Below are 14,252 nucleotides of genomic sequence, written 5' to 3'. Positions count from 1 at the left end.
ATAAATGCCATTTTGGCAAACTAGTCTTTTTTGACAATGACACTCTAAAACATTAGATAGTAGCTAATTATCTAATTATTAATATCTAAAATATCTAAAATTAGATATAGCTAATAGCGCCACACAGTGTTTCTAAGTATATGGAAATTATAAGCATGCCTCAGAACACATATTTGTATTGGTAGAATATAAAACTATTGGGTATAGGACTTGACAACCTTTAATTTTGTGTTTTTATTGATATATTCCACAAAAATAAAAGATGAGTTAATTGTTTTTTAATTGTAATTCCAGTACAGTTAAAATACAATGTTAGATTCAATTAAGGTATACAATATAATGATTCAAAATTCCATATATTACTCAGTGCTTGAAAGAGAACTGTTACATCAGAAGCAGTTGTGTGTTCAAATTTGCCATTCAAAATCCATTTAACTTAGATTTAATTTTCGTATTATTTTAGAGGGCAGTATACTTTGAATAAGTAAATGCCATATTTGAGAATAGTACACCTAATGAAAGTTAAATTATTCAAATACTTAAATGTATCCATAGTGGCCCTTTACATTTCAGAAACTTTCTGAATAGCGTGAGGACAATCTTCAGCAATTTTACAGGATGACTTTCTGACTTCTCATAGAGATCATGGATATAAGTGAAGGAGATGCGCAGAGATTAGGAAAGGGAATGGAAGATTCCTTGTTTTACTATTCCAGGTAATAGGGGAAAAGTGAGTTATAAGTTATTCTTCTCCAAATAATGATGTTAACTGCAAATAGATTAACATGCCTTATAATTTTGCATATTTAATATTCTCACATGACAGAATGCAGTATATGAGATATGATTAGTAAATGCTTGTTGAATGAAAGAATAAATACATTTGATAGTGTATGAATTGGGTGTAACATAGAACAGTTCAACATAAGGGCAAAGATTTAACTCACTTTTCCAATTTACATGTATATATTTAACATTTTAAAGATCACTTTCAAATATATTATTTTAATGGTTATTTTCTTCCTCATATATAATAGAACAAAATAATGGGATTTTCTGGTCCTAGAGCTAGCTTGAAAGACCTCAGTGCTGTGTTTTGGCACTAAATATGATTGCAGTTCCTACTGATGACAAAGTGATTAGTAGGAATGCACGTCTTTGCACTGTGAAAGTCACAGTGGATGCACATTAAAATGCAGTTGATTTAAAGGGAGAATATTGGTGTGCTATAATGTTAATATTTCAGGTATCAAAACACTTAGTGTATAAACTTTCTTCCTATCAAGAAAATTCATAACTTATTTCTTTTATTTCATTGCTTTCTCTAACCAAGAGAGATGAGAATACCAGTAATGTCTGAAGTTTGGGAGTTGGATATTGTTTGAAAAACACATTTTGAGTAGACTTGAAAGGAAATGGTCTGGAAGTTGGAAAATTGTTTAAAAGGAAAAATGTAGGGATACCTGGGTGGCTCAGTTGGTTAAGTGACCAACTCTTGACCTCAGCTCAGGTCTTGATCTCAGGGTTGTGGGTTTAAGCCCTACCTTGGGCTCCATGTTGGGCATGGAGCCTACTTAAAAAAAAATAAATAAGGGGCGCCTGGGTGACTCAGTGGGTTAAGCCTCTGCCTTCAGCTCAGCTCATGATCTCAGGGTCCTGGGATCCCTCTCTCTCTCTCTCTGTCTGCCGCTCTGCCTACTTGTGATCTCTCTTTCTCTCAAATAAATAAATAATATCTTTTTAAAAATATATAAATGAAAGGATAAATATAGCTAATAACACAGAAAAATATCTCCAGCCACCAAATATTTAAACTTAAATGAGTGACAGTAACAAAGACGAACTGTTGATACATGCAGGAATACTGCACCATTCCAGTCATCCACTTGAGCAGTCTTTTTCTATCAATGTTGATATTTTACTTTTTAGGTAGTCCACTGTCTGCCAATAACTTTGTGGACTGGATAATTCCTTACATATAAAGTGTGATGTATAAGAGCATGAATAAAATAACTTCTAGAGAGCTGGAATATTTGTAATTCACCCAGGCACTTTGTTACTTTCTTCTTCCTCTCCAACTGCGTATTGATCCAATCACGATTCTTTAGAAAAGAATGCTTGTCATAGTGTTCACTGAGTGCCTTAATAATGACTACATAATTCTAGAAAGGAAATATTTATTGCTTGAATTTTATAAAACAAAAATCCTTTGGAAAGAGTGCAATTTCCTAACAATTTTAACTGTGTGCCTGAGTTATACAGAATCATGTTGATGTATATGTGTTTCTATTTTGTTCAAATAGTAAGTCCTTCTTTTTTTTAGTTAAGTTCAAAATTTTTAATTCCAGTGTAGTTAACATACAGTATTATGTTAGTTTCAGGTGGACAATATAGTGATTCAGCAATTCAGTACATCACCTGGTTCTCATCAGGACAAGTGCACACCTTAATCCCCACCACCTGTTTCACCCCCACCCCACCCCCACCTCCTCGGTGGTAACCTTCAGTGTGTTCTCTATAGTTGAGAGTCCATATCTCGGTTTGTTTCTCTCTCCTTTCCCACCACCCACCTCCCCCGCTTTGCTCATTTGTTTTGTTTCTTAAATTATACATGTGAAGGAAACCATATAGTATCTGTCTTTCTCTGACTGTTGTGAATGTTATTTCACTTAACATTATACTATCTAGACACTAATCCCTTCTGTTAATTTACAGTGTATATCAACATATTTTACAATACTGGGGCACTTGGATGGCTCAGTTGGATAAGTGTTCTAGCTGTTGATCTCAGCTCAGTTCTTGATCTCAGGGTTGTGAGTTCAAGCCCAGTGTGGAGCTTACTTATAAAAACAAGCATATTTTATAAAAGTAAAATCTATCAGTTTAGGAAATTCAGGAAAGCAGTTTTATCTGTACTTCTCCTATTGATAATATTTTACAGATAGAAACAAAATTGATGTCCTATGCAACAGTAGACAACATGTGTCTCATGTTAATTCTTTCTAAGATTTTTGATGGGCAATTTAATTTTGTTTAGATTGGTATCTAAGATGTTACCTCTGAGATGTAAATTTCTGCTTACCATTTAAAATTAATTATGTTAAAATTAATTACAAATTTTTTAGAATAAATATATTAATGTGGCAAAAATGCTCAACAGCGAACAACTGACTTAAGTATTCCATGTGAAAATTATAGTTTGGACACATCAATGTTATGTTAGTGTATTGTTCTTTCGGAGTTGAAGCAGTTTGCCCTTTGCCAGGATAGGTAGGGTATAGAATGTTTCCCCTTTGCGGTGTTATTAGTTAACAGTGGTAGAATGTTTTTGACATTTCCAGGTGTTTTTATTTGTTAAAATATATGCCATTAGTAGGCTTTCCCATAGGTTAATTAGATATTTTCTCACATCTGTTTTGACTTTGAAACTGATAACTGCACTTTGAAAGCAGTGGCAGTATCGTAGCCAATGAGGTTTATCCGAGGCGCGATTATTGCTAATTGAAAACCCTTAGAGTGCTGTAATTAAGAAAGCTTGCAGAGCATATGAAATACATTTGGGGGGCACCTGGGTGGATCAGTGAGTTAAGCTTCTGCCTTCAGTTCAAGTCATGATCTCAGGGTCCTGGGATCGAGCCCCACATCGGGCTCTTTGCTCAGTGAAGAGCCTGCTTCCCCCTCTCCCTCTGCCTGCCTCTCTGCCTGCTTGTGATCTCTCTGTCAAATAAATAAATAAAATATTTTTTAAAAAAGGAATACATTGGATTAAAAAAACTAGACAGTACAATAGAATTCATTGTATAATAGAGAAACCTCAAACTGGTAAGAGGGAAGGAAAAAGATCTTATTAATTGAGTAAACAGAAGGAAAAAAACAATGCCTGGAAAATATATGAATGATAAAATTTTAACAACATGACTGATAACGATGTCTTGGTGTTTGTTGCCTTCAATATTTACAGTTAGAGGAAAACAATAATATCCCAGAGACTAAATACATTTTGCTGGGTTAGGGTGAAGATGGATTAAATTGCGAAGAGGCTTTTACATTGGATATAATGGATATAATATGAATATCAGAAAGAATTAACATTTGGAAGAATGTCAAGTGAATGTGGATCATAGCCTAGGGTTCTGACTGAAGTATTATGGGAAGTAAGGAGTTTGTGGGTAAAGACTTTTTTAAAAAACAAAAACTAAATCATAAAAGTGGTTACTCACTTTGTTCCCAGTTTTAGTAGACAAGATGAGAATGGTTCAGGATACAAATAAATTGTATGTCTCTTTTATACTGCATTTATGAAAAAGGAAAGAATTAGGATAACAATTTCCTCCTCAAGCTAAAAACACAGAAGGTCATTATATATTCATCTGGAACTTGTCTTTGCATCTAGGAATGAATATGCAATCACATACGCTCTCTCCTGTGCTGCAGAGAAAAAGGAAAAAATTTTTTGTTTCATCCTAAATTCTTGGCTGTTCTAGAACCATCTGTTTGCCATCTACATACATACTGTTTTCATAGAAGAGCTGTAATAATGACATACCCTCAAAAATGTTCTCTGAATTCATGTACATTATGCTTATTCTTTAGAATCTCTAAGCAAAAATTACAGCTGTTTTATTTAGTCTAAAAATGATGTTCATACAAAACAAAAACAACCAGTTAAGACATCATCATAGTGGGGTTTTGCCTTTATACTTAACCCTCAAGATAAGTTTGTCATTTTCTTTTCTTACAAGGGTTTGGGGTCAAGGTTATTAAACAAATTCAAAGGGTTTTTTTCTCTCTTTTCTATTCTTTGAACATGTTTATTTAGATTGGTGATACTTCTTTCTTAATTATTTAGTGGAATCACTAGTGATGTTCTCTGTGCTTTAGTTTTCTTTGTGGGAAAGTTTTAAGTCATGAAATTATATTTCTTTATCAGTAATAGAATTATTTATATTTATATTTTTATTGATTTATAAATTGTATTTCCCAAAATTATGTTAATTTCATCTAAGCTGTTTTTTGTTATGATGTTGTTATAATGTCTTGTTGTGATCTTTTTAACATCTGTAGGATCTGTAGTGCTATTCCCCTTTTCAAACCTGATGTTAGTTATTGTCACCTCTTATTTTTCCTGACTAGACTGGGAAGTAGTTTATTAATTACATAGGCTCTTCTAAAAACTAACTTTTGACTTTTGGGATTCCATTTCTTGTATATTTGCTTTCTATTTTATTAATTTCTGCTCTTAACTTTATTTCCTTCCTCATATTTTCTTTGTATTCATTTATTGAGATTAAAGTTTTTTTCAAATTAAAGTTTTTTTTTTCAGTGTTCCAAGATTCATTGTTGATGCACCACACCCAGTGCTCCACTCAATCTGTGCCCTCTTTAATACCCACCACCAGGCTCACCCACGCCCCTAAACCCTCTCCCCTCCAAAACCCTCAGTTTGTTTCTCATAGTCCACAGTCTCTTATGCTTCATCTCCCCCACCAATTTACCCCACCTCACTTTCCTTCTCCTAATGTCCTCCATGTTATTCCTTATGCTCCACAAGTAAGTGAAACCATATGATAATTGACTTTCTCTGCTTGACTTATTTCACCCAGCATAATCTCTTCCAGTCCCGTCCATGTTGATACAAAAGTTCAGTATTCATCCTTCCTGATGGCTGTGTAATATTCCACTATATATATGGACCATATCTTCTTTATCCATTCATCTATTGAAGGGCATGTTGGCCCTTTCCACAGTTTAGTGATTGTGGCCATTGCTGCTATGAACATTGGGGTACATATGGCCCTTCTTTTCACTACATCTGTATCTTTGGGGTAAATACCCAGTAGTGCCATTGCATGGTCATAGGGTAGCTCTATTTTTAACTTCTTGAGGAATCACCACACTGTTTTCCAAAGTGGCTACACCAACTTGCATTCCCACCAATAGTGTAAGAAGGTTCCCCTTTCTCCACATCCTCTCCAACTCTTATTGTTTCCTGTCTTGTTAATTTTGGCCATTCTAACTGGTGTAAGGTGGTATCTCAATGTGGTTTTGATTTGAATCTACCTGATGACTAATGATGATGAACATTTTTTCTTGTGTATGTTAGGCATTTGTGTGTCTTCTTTGGAGAAGTGTCTGTTCATGTCTTCTGCGCATTTTTTGACATGATTATCTGTTTTGTGTGTGTTGAGTTTAAGGAGTTCTTTATAGATCTTGGATATCAGCCCTTTGGTTGTAGTGTCATTTGTGAGTATCTTCTCCCATTCCATGGGTTGCCTCTCTGTTTTGTTGACTGTTTCCTTTGCTGTGCAGAAGCTTTTGATCTTGATGAAATCCCAAAAGGTCATTTTTGCTTTTGTTTCCTTTTCCTTTGGAGACATGGCTTGAAAGAAGTTGCTATGGCTGATGTTGAAGAAGTTACTGCCTATGTTCTCCTCTAGGATTTCGATAGATTCCTGCCCAACATTGAAGTGTTTTATCCATTTCAAGTTTATCCTTGTGTATGGTGTAAGAAAATGGTCGTGTTTCATTCTTCTATACATAGCTGTCCAGTTTTCCCAGCACCATTTATTGAATAGACTGCCTTTATTCCACTGGATATTTTTTCCTGCCCATAGAGTTGTAGGTCCATATCTGGACTCTCTACTCTGTTCCACTGGTCTATGTGTCTGTTTTTGTGTGAGTACCATGCTGTCTTTGTAATTAAAGCTTTGTATTAAAGCTTGAAATAAGGCAGTGTGATGGCCGACCTTTGTTTTTCTTTTTCAACACTTCCTTCGTGATTCAAGGTCTTTCCTGCTCATGGTTTCTTACCTTTTCTCTCTCTATTGAATAAATAGAATATTTAAAAATAAATAAATAAAAAGCTCTAAATTTCCACTAAACTTGGTTTTAGCTGCTTCACACAAATCTCACTTTAACTGAAGCACAACATTCATAAAAGTTCATGTAACGTAAGTGTACAGCTTAATGAATAATCCAAAGCCAACCCAATCATGTAACCACCACAGAGGTAAGGAAGTAGAGAAATACCAGCAACCCACCCCACCCCATCCATCTATCATTATTCTCTTCTGATTTAACCATTATCATGAGTTCCAACACCATAAAAATTAAATCATATAGTATCATTATGTTTTTGTGTCTGGTTAATTTCATTCAGTATTATATATGTCTCCTTTCTCCCACAGCAAAAATCCCAGTTTTCATTTATATCGACCTAATTACTCATTTGTTACCTTATACTACTCAAACAACAGACTCAGAAAACAATACCAGCACTACACCAACAATATGATTATAGTATCAATTTAGTATTTTTGTCATTATTTTCATTTGTAGGGTGTATCCCACTAGGTATGAACAAATTATTGTGTATTAAAGTATCTTGGAATAGTTCATCTCTGTGTAGTTAAGCTGCCAAGTACATACAGAGTTAGGTTCATTTATTTTAAGTTGCTTTCAAATTGAGGCCTGAAACTAATACTACACTGTATTTTAGCTAACTGGAATTTAAATAAAAACTTGTAAAAAATAGGGGTTACTGGGGCACCTGGGTGGCTCAGTGGGTGAAGCCTCTGCCTTTGGCTCAGGTCATGATCCCAGGGTCCTGGATCGAGCCCCGCATCAGGCTCTCTGCTCAGCAGGGAGCCTGCTTCCCCCTCTCTCTCTGCCTGCCTCTCTGCCTACTTGTGATCTCTCTCTGTCAAATAAAGAAATAAAATCTTTTAAAAAATAGGACTTGCTTTTTAAAATTTAATTTTTTTATAGTTTGTAAAATATTACAATGGTTCTGAACTAAATTTATAAAAGAAAGTATATTTAGAAAAGTCTCGTATTTGCTATGCTTGTTCCTCTACTTTAGTCCTTCTTTCCTCTTATAAGTAATCAAATTTTTATCCTTTTACTATTTCTTTTTGTATGTATATATATGTGTGCATGTGTATATATATATATGTGTGTGTGTGTATATATATATATATATATATATATATATAAGCAAATATATATGTGTGTCAGTCTTCAGCTTTTTCAGGTAAATTATAAACTACAAAACATATTCTTCTCTGCTTTGGTTTTTCACTTTAGAATATAAACCTGTGATCATTCCATAGTAGTGTATAGAGATACTCTTTGTCTTTTAACCAACTGAGCCACCTGAGCGCCCCATTTACTCTTTGTCTCTTAATGATGTCTTTTGATTAACAGGAACTCCTAATTTTAATGAGATCCGATTTTTTGTATTTTCTTTTTACTTAGTACTCTTTCCTTCCTTTTAATGAAACGTAGCCTACTTCAAGATAATGACAACATGCTTCTATATTATCTCCTAGAACATTGCTGTCTAATGGAACTTTCTATATGTTGGAAATTTTCTATATCTTCATATATAGGGCATACGGCTACTGAGCACTTGAAATGTGGCTAGTGAAACTGCGGGACTGAATATTTAATGTTACTAAATTTAATTCAAGCTTACGTTTCAATAGCCGTATCTTCTTAGTGGTTGCCATAGTTCCAGCAGCTTTCTTGTTTTAACATGCACTTAAGAATCTTAATCCATCTGAAATTGTATTTTTGAGTATTGTGTGTTGTCAGAGCTGAGATTGTTTCCATGTGTAAATCCAGTTGGATTGTCTGCACCATTTAATAAAAAAAGACCACCCTTTCTTACTGTTCTGCAGTGCTATCTTTGTCATAAACCAAGTGACTGTATATTTCTGCCAGTTTCTAGACTTCGATTCTGTTTCATTGGTCTAGTCCTCTATTCTTGTCCCAATACTGTCCTATATATTAATATGTATCAATATACCATTGTGTAAGTTCTCCCGCTTTGTTCTTCTGCCTCCATATTAATTTAGCTCTTTTTGGTCCTTTGCATTTCTATAGAAATTATAGAATCAACTTGTCAATTCCTACAAAAAAACTCTGCTCTTCTTTCAATTGGAATTACACTGAATGGGCAGAAAATATGAGGCATATTGACTTTTTGACAAAATTTTACTTGGATTTTTATTTGCTGTGTAAAAAAATATGGGATTTATTAACATAATGATAATATATCCATAAATAGCTGGTCTGCTAACATTATATGTCCTTTTACTTATTTTATTTTTTCCTCTAAGTGTTTATGTGTGATTAATGTGTGTGGAGGGATATTTTGTGCAAGTTCATTAGATATTTGGTATTTTGAGGCTATTGTAAATGGCATTTAAAAATTTCATTTTATAATTGTTTTTGTTACCGGTATATAGATATAAACCTAACTTTTATATTAAGTTTGTATCATGTCCTTGCTAAATTTTGAAATCTCACATTTTATGTTATTTTATATTTTCTAAACACACTGTTATGCCATTTCCAATATTCTTAGCTTTATTTATTTATTTTTTAAATTTATAATCATATAGTTTCTGTATATGGTTTTGTGGCATTGCTGAAGTGATGATAGCCTTGTTTTATTTCTGATCTCAGAGTGAAAGTTTCTTGTATTTAATATGAGATAGACTTTTTCCCCAGAGGTCCTTTGTCAGGTTAAGGAAGCTTCCTTCCTTTTCTAATTTACTAAGAGATCTTTAAAAAATTATGAAAGGATATTAAATTTATCATATATTTCTCTGCTTAATGAAGTGATTGTATGATTTTATTCTTTTATTCAAATCATGAATCACATTGGTTGATTTATTAATAAACAAATATTGCTTTCTTGGAATAAACCTTGGTTGGTTTTAATGTATTACCCTTCTTTATATGACTGAATTTAGTTTCCCAACATTTTGTTTGGAATTTTAAAAAGATCTGTGTGTCTATGATAGAAAATCTGTGTCTATGATAGAAATTAGCTTGTAATTTTCCACTCTTGTAAGGTTTCTGTAAGAGTTTGTTATCAAAGCTATCCTGGCCTCATCTAATAAGTTAAGAAGTTTTACTTCCTTTTCAATTCTTTGGAAAGTTTGTGTAAATCAGTGTTTTCTTCTCCCAGAAATATGTGGAGAATTCAGAAGTAAGCTTTCTTGGATTAAAATTCTTTTCATGAAAATGTTTTCAATTATAAATTCAGTATCTGCAATAGGTATAGAGCTATATAAATTTTATATTTCTAGTTCTGTCAGTTTGGCAAGTTGGTTTTTTTTTTCAACAATAACATTAAGCCTATATATTACATTATAAAATTTAGGCTTAATGTTATTGTATTTCTCATTATTTTAGTGTAGTAGGAACCATAATGGTGTTTCTTTTTCTTTTTCTTTTTTTAAAAGATTTTATTTGTCAGAGAGAGAGAGAGCACAAGAAGGGGGAGCAACAGGCAGAGGGAGAAGCAGGCTCCCTGCTAAGCAAGGAGCCTGATACAGGACTTGATCCTAGGAACCTGGGATCATGTCCTAGTTCAAGACAGATGCTTAACCGAGGCATCCCAATTGTGTTTTGTTTTTTTTTTTTTTACATTCTTCATATTTGTATTTTTGCTTTCTTTTTTTTAGAATAAGTTATGCCAGAGATTTATTTACTTCAATAGCCTTTTTAATGATCTTCTTTTGATGGCCAGAAAATAAAAGACCTATGTTTATTTATTTAGAGAGGGAGAGAGAGAGAGAGAGAGAGAGAGAGCAAGTAAGCAGGGGCTGAGAGAGCATGAAAGAGAATATATATATAAAGATTTATTTATTTATTTATATTTTTAGAATGAGAGAGTGAGAGCATGCGCGTGCACATGCACTCAACTTGGTGGAGGGGCAGAGGTAGAGAGAATCCCAAGTAGACCAGCTTAGGCAGGGCTCGATTTCACCACCCTGAGATCATGAACCTGAGATGAAATCAAGAGTCAACTGCTTAATCAACTGCCCCACACTAGTACCGCAGACCTATCACCCTTAAATGAGCAATAGCAATACTGACAACTGACTTTTCGAGAAAAAAAAAATGGAAGCCAGAAAGCAATGAAATGACATATTTAAAGGACTTAAAGCAAGCCTAGAATTTTATGCCCAGCAAAAATATCCTTCAGAAAGGAAAATAAATAAAAATATTTTCAATCAAAACTGAGGAAATATATCCTAAGCAAATTTTTGCTGAGGTAAACAGTGATTTCTTTAGGTATATGGAAAATATTTTCAGATAGAAGCTTAAAAAATATGGAAAAGAAGGAAGGATAAGGAAGGAGGGGGGAAGGAGGAAAGGAGGAAGAGGAGAAAGAATGAAGTAGTGGAGGTAAATAGTCACTGAATAAAACAACAATAATACATAGTAGGATGTAAAATATAAAAAGAGGGGCACCCGGGTGGCTCAGTTGGTTAAGTGGCTGCCTTCAGCTCGGGTCATGGTTCCAGGGTCCTGGGATCGAGCCCCACATCGGGCTCCCTGCTCAAAAGAGAGCCTGCTTCTCTCTCTCCCCCTCTCCCTGACGCTCTGCTTACTTGTGCTCTCTCTCTAGCTCTGTCAGATAAACAAACAAACAAATATATATATATATATATATATATTAAAAAAATAAATAAAATAAAATATAAAAAGAACTGAAATATATGAGAATGATAATGTTCTCATATTTGAAGAAAGGTAAATAGAATTAATGAATTTAATAGAATTAAAATTTAATACAATTAAAAGATTCTAAGGCCATTGTGTCATCCTAGAAGTGGTAAAAGTAAAAATTTACATTAGACTTTAATAAGTCAAGGATGCATGTTATATATTCTAGGGTAATCCATTTAAAATATTAAAAGAATATGTGGGGGTGTCTGGTGGCTCAGTCAGTTAAGTATCTTCCTTAGGCTCAGGTCATAATGGAGCCCCAGGTCGGGCTCTCTGCTCAGTGGGGAGCCTGCTTGGCCCTCTCCTTCTGCCCCACCCCTCCTGCTCATGCTTGTGTGTGAGGGCATGCAACACATACTCTCTTTCTCTCTCAAATGAATAAATAAAAAATAGTTTTAAAAAAGAGTATGAGACTGGACGCCTGGGTGCCTCAGTCAGGCCACTGCCTTCGACTCACGTCATGATCCCAGGGTCCTGGGATCGAGTTCCGCATCCAGCTCCTTGCTCATCAGGGAGCCTGCCTTTCTCTCTGCCTCTGCCTGCCACTCTGCCAGCTTGTGTGCATGCACTCTCTCTCTCTCTCTCTGACAAATAAATAAATAAAATCTTTAAAAAAAGAATATGAGAAAAAAATAGTCTAAACTTGTGCTTCTTATGAGGCTGCAAAGGCTAATAAAATTTTGTACCATCTAAAAAAAAAAAAAGAATATGAGACAAATAAGTTATTAATGGGGAGACAATAGGATAAAAATATACTAAATTAATTTATATAAAGGCAGGAAAGGGGGGGAGACAAATTAGAACAGCTAGAATAAAAAAATAAGTAGTAAGATGATAGCTTTCAATTGAAGTGCATCAGTAGTTACATTAAATGTTAATAGGCTAAACATTCCAATTGATGAAGGTAGACTGGTTAGAAATTAAACAACCATATGTCGCTTATTGGAGACATACCTTTATTAGAAGGATAAAGAAGTTGAAAGTAAAAGGATGGAAAGAGATTATTTCATGCAAACACTTATCCAAAGGAAACTATATACAGTATTTGCTATACAAACATGACATAGTACACCTTAAGGCAGGAAACTTAATAGTTATAAATTAACTATTACATATGATAAGATGGTCAGGAAGATAAAATAATTGTAAATTGCATCCTACACATTTTAATAATAATTATTAGGTTATCTTACTTTAGGACACCTGAGCAACTTGAGTGTTTACACTCAAAGGGAAAAATGCTGGGTTTCCCCCCTAAAATTCCTTTTGTAGTTTATAAGCCTTTTGAAGCTCTATAGTGATCTTTGCCCATTTCTTCCTAGTTGTAAAATGAGAGTTTAGAACTGTCTCTGTTTCTTTTAATTATCTATTCCACTGTATAGTTCCTATCACTCCAAAAACATCTGTTCATGCTCTCAGCTTCTAATATTGGCTAATTCTTTCTGTTGATGATTGTGATTAAGAATATTGTCTTAACTTCTCTGCTGGATCTGCTTCTGTAATTGTTGTAGGTCATGAATTATTCTCTGAGACATAATTCTCTTTGGTTCCTATTTCTAGCCAGAGTTGGGACTATTTTGGAAAATATTAAAAATAGTCCATTAGGTCCAATAATTAATCGCAAGTTGTCTCTAGTCCCCAATTCGGTACCCAGAAATAACATAGACACTGAGGAAGTTAATAAGAGAGCTTGTTTTTCATTCCTGTTCTTTTGATTTGGAAAATGTCATGTAATAGGAAAAAAAAAGATTTTATATTTGTCTTCTTCTCTGAAAAAGAAGGACATATTCTCCATCTCCGTCAAAGTTTTTACAGGATACCTTCCTAAGCTTAACAACAGCCTGAGCAAGGTAGTTCATTATTAAGGTGTTTGAGATGAAACGCATCTCCCAAGCACCCATTCTCCACCACCAAAGATTAGAGTATTGGGAAGATTATAGCTGTGCTGTCTGCATTCTGGTGTGTGGTGAATCACACCTGGTGACCTCTGATGCTTCTCAACTTTTGTTGAACTAAAAATCAGATTGGCCTGAGTTATAATGATGCTCCTTGGAGAGCAAAGGACTTTGGTTCTTATGTATTGTGCTTCGTCATCTGTGACCCTTGGGTTCACAGTTTGTTCATACTGATTTTTGCCACCGAACAAGAAGATTTACTCTCTGGGGGCACCTGGGTGGCTCAGTCATTAAGCATATGCCTTTGGCTCAGGTCATAATCCCAGGGTCCTGGGATCGAGCCCCTTATTGGGCTCCCTGCTCAGTGGGGAGCCTGCTTCTCCCTCTCCCACTCCCTCTGCTTGTGTTCCCTTTCTCACTGTGTCTCTATCAAATGAATAAATAAAATCTTTAAAAAAAAAAAAAGAAGACTTACTCTCTGGGTAGTGAGGAGTTGAAAGTAGTTCCTGTTCATATTTGCAGTTACGATATTCTGTATTCAACCTATTTAAATGAGCAGAGGGATAAGCTGTGAAAACTTATCTGTATTTTAGGCATATTTCAGCTGCCATCTGCCTCATTCACTTTTGCCTCTCCTCTGAAGTACAATGTCCATTTTCATTCTATAAATCATTTACAAATTAATTTTATCTATATAAACTATTTTATCTACTTTTCTATTGTTCTCATGGAATGTTCTGCCGAAGGTTGTATCCTAGAGTGGTTTGATTAAACTTATGTTCAGCTTTTTTCTCTTTTTTGTCTATACGATGGCTGCATAGTCTCCTA

The 14,252-nt window shown here is 34.4% G+C and overlaps 2 protein-coding genes and 1 non-coding gene across 6 annotated transcripts in view; all 3 read left to right on the top strand.

Moving 5' to 3' along the window:
* The window catches only part of LOC116586455 (protocadherin alpha-C2), a 183,647-nt gene that overhangs the window by 107,538 nt on the left and 61,857 nt on the right, over positions 1-14,252 (top strand). The gene's annotated exons all lie outside the window — the stretch shown is intronic.
* The window catches only part of LOC116586458 (protocadherin alpha-7-like), a 106,192-nt gene that overhangs the window by 63,050 nt on the left and 28,890 nt on the right, over positions 1-14,252 (top strand).
* Positions 3,441-3,576, top strand: LOC116587343. The gene has a single exon (XR_004284374.1). It is a non-coding gene; the product is annotated as a U4 spliceosomal RNA (small nuclear RNA).

Source organism: Mustela erminea, chromosome 3 (assembly GCF_009829155.1).
Source record: "Mustela erminea isolate mMusErm1 chromosome 3, mMusErm1.Pri, whole genome shotgun sequence".
NCBI lineage: Eukaryota > Metazoa > Chordata > Mammalia > Carnivora > Mustelidae > Mustela > Mustela erminea.
This window is presented reverse-complemented; position numbering and strand designations above follow the sequence as displayed.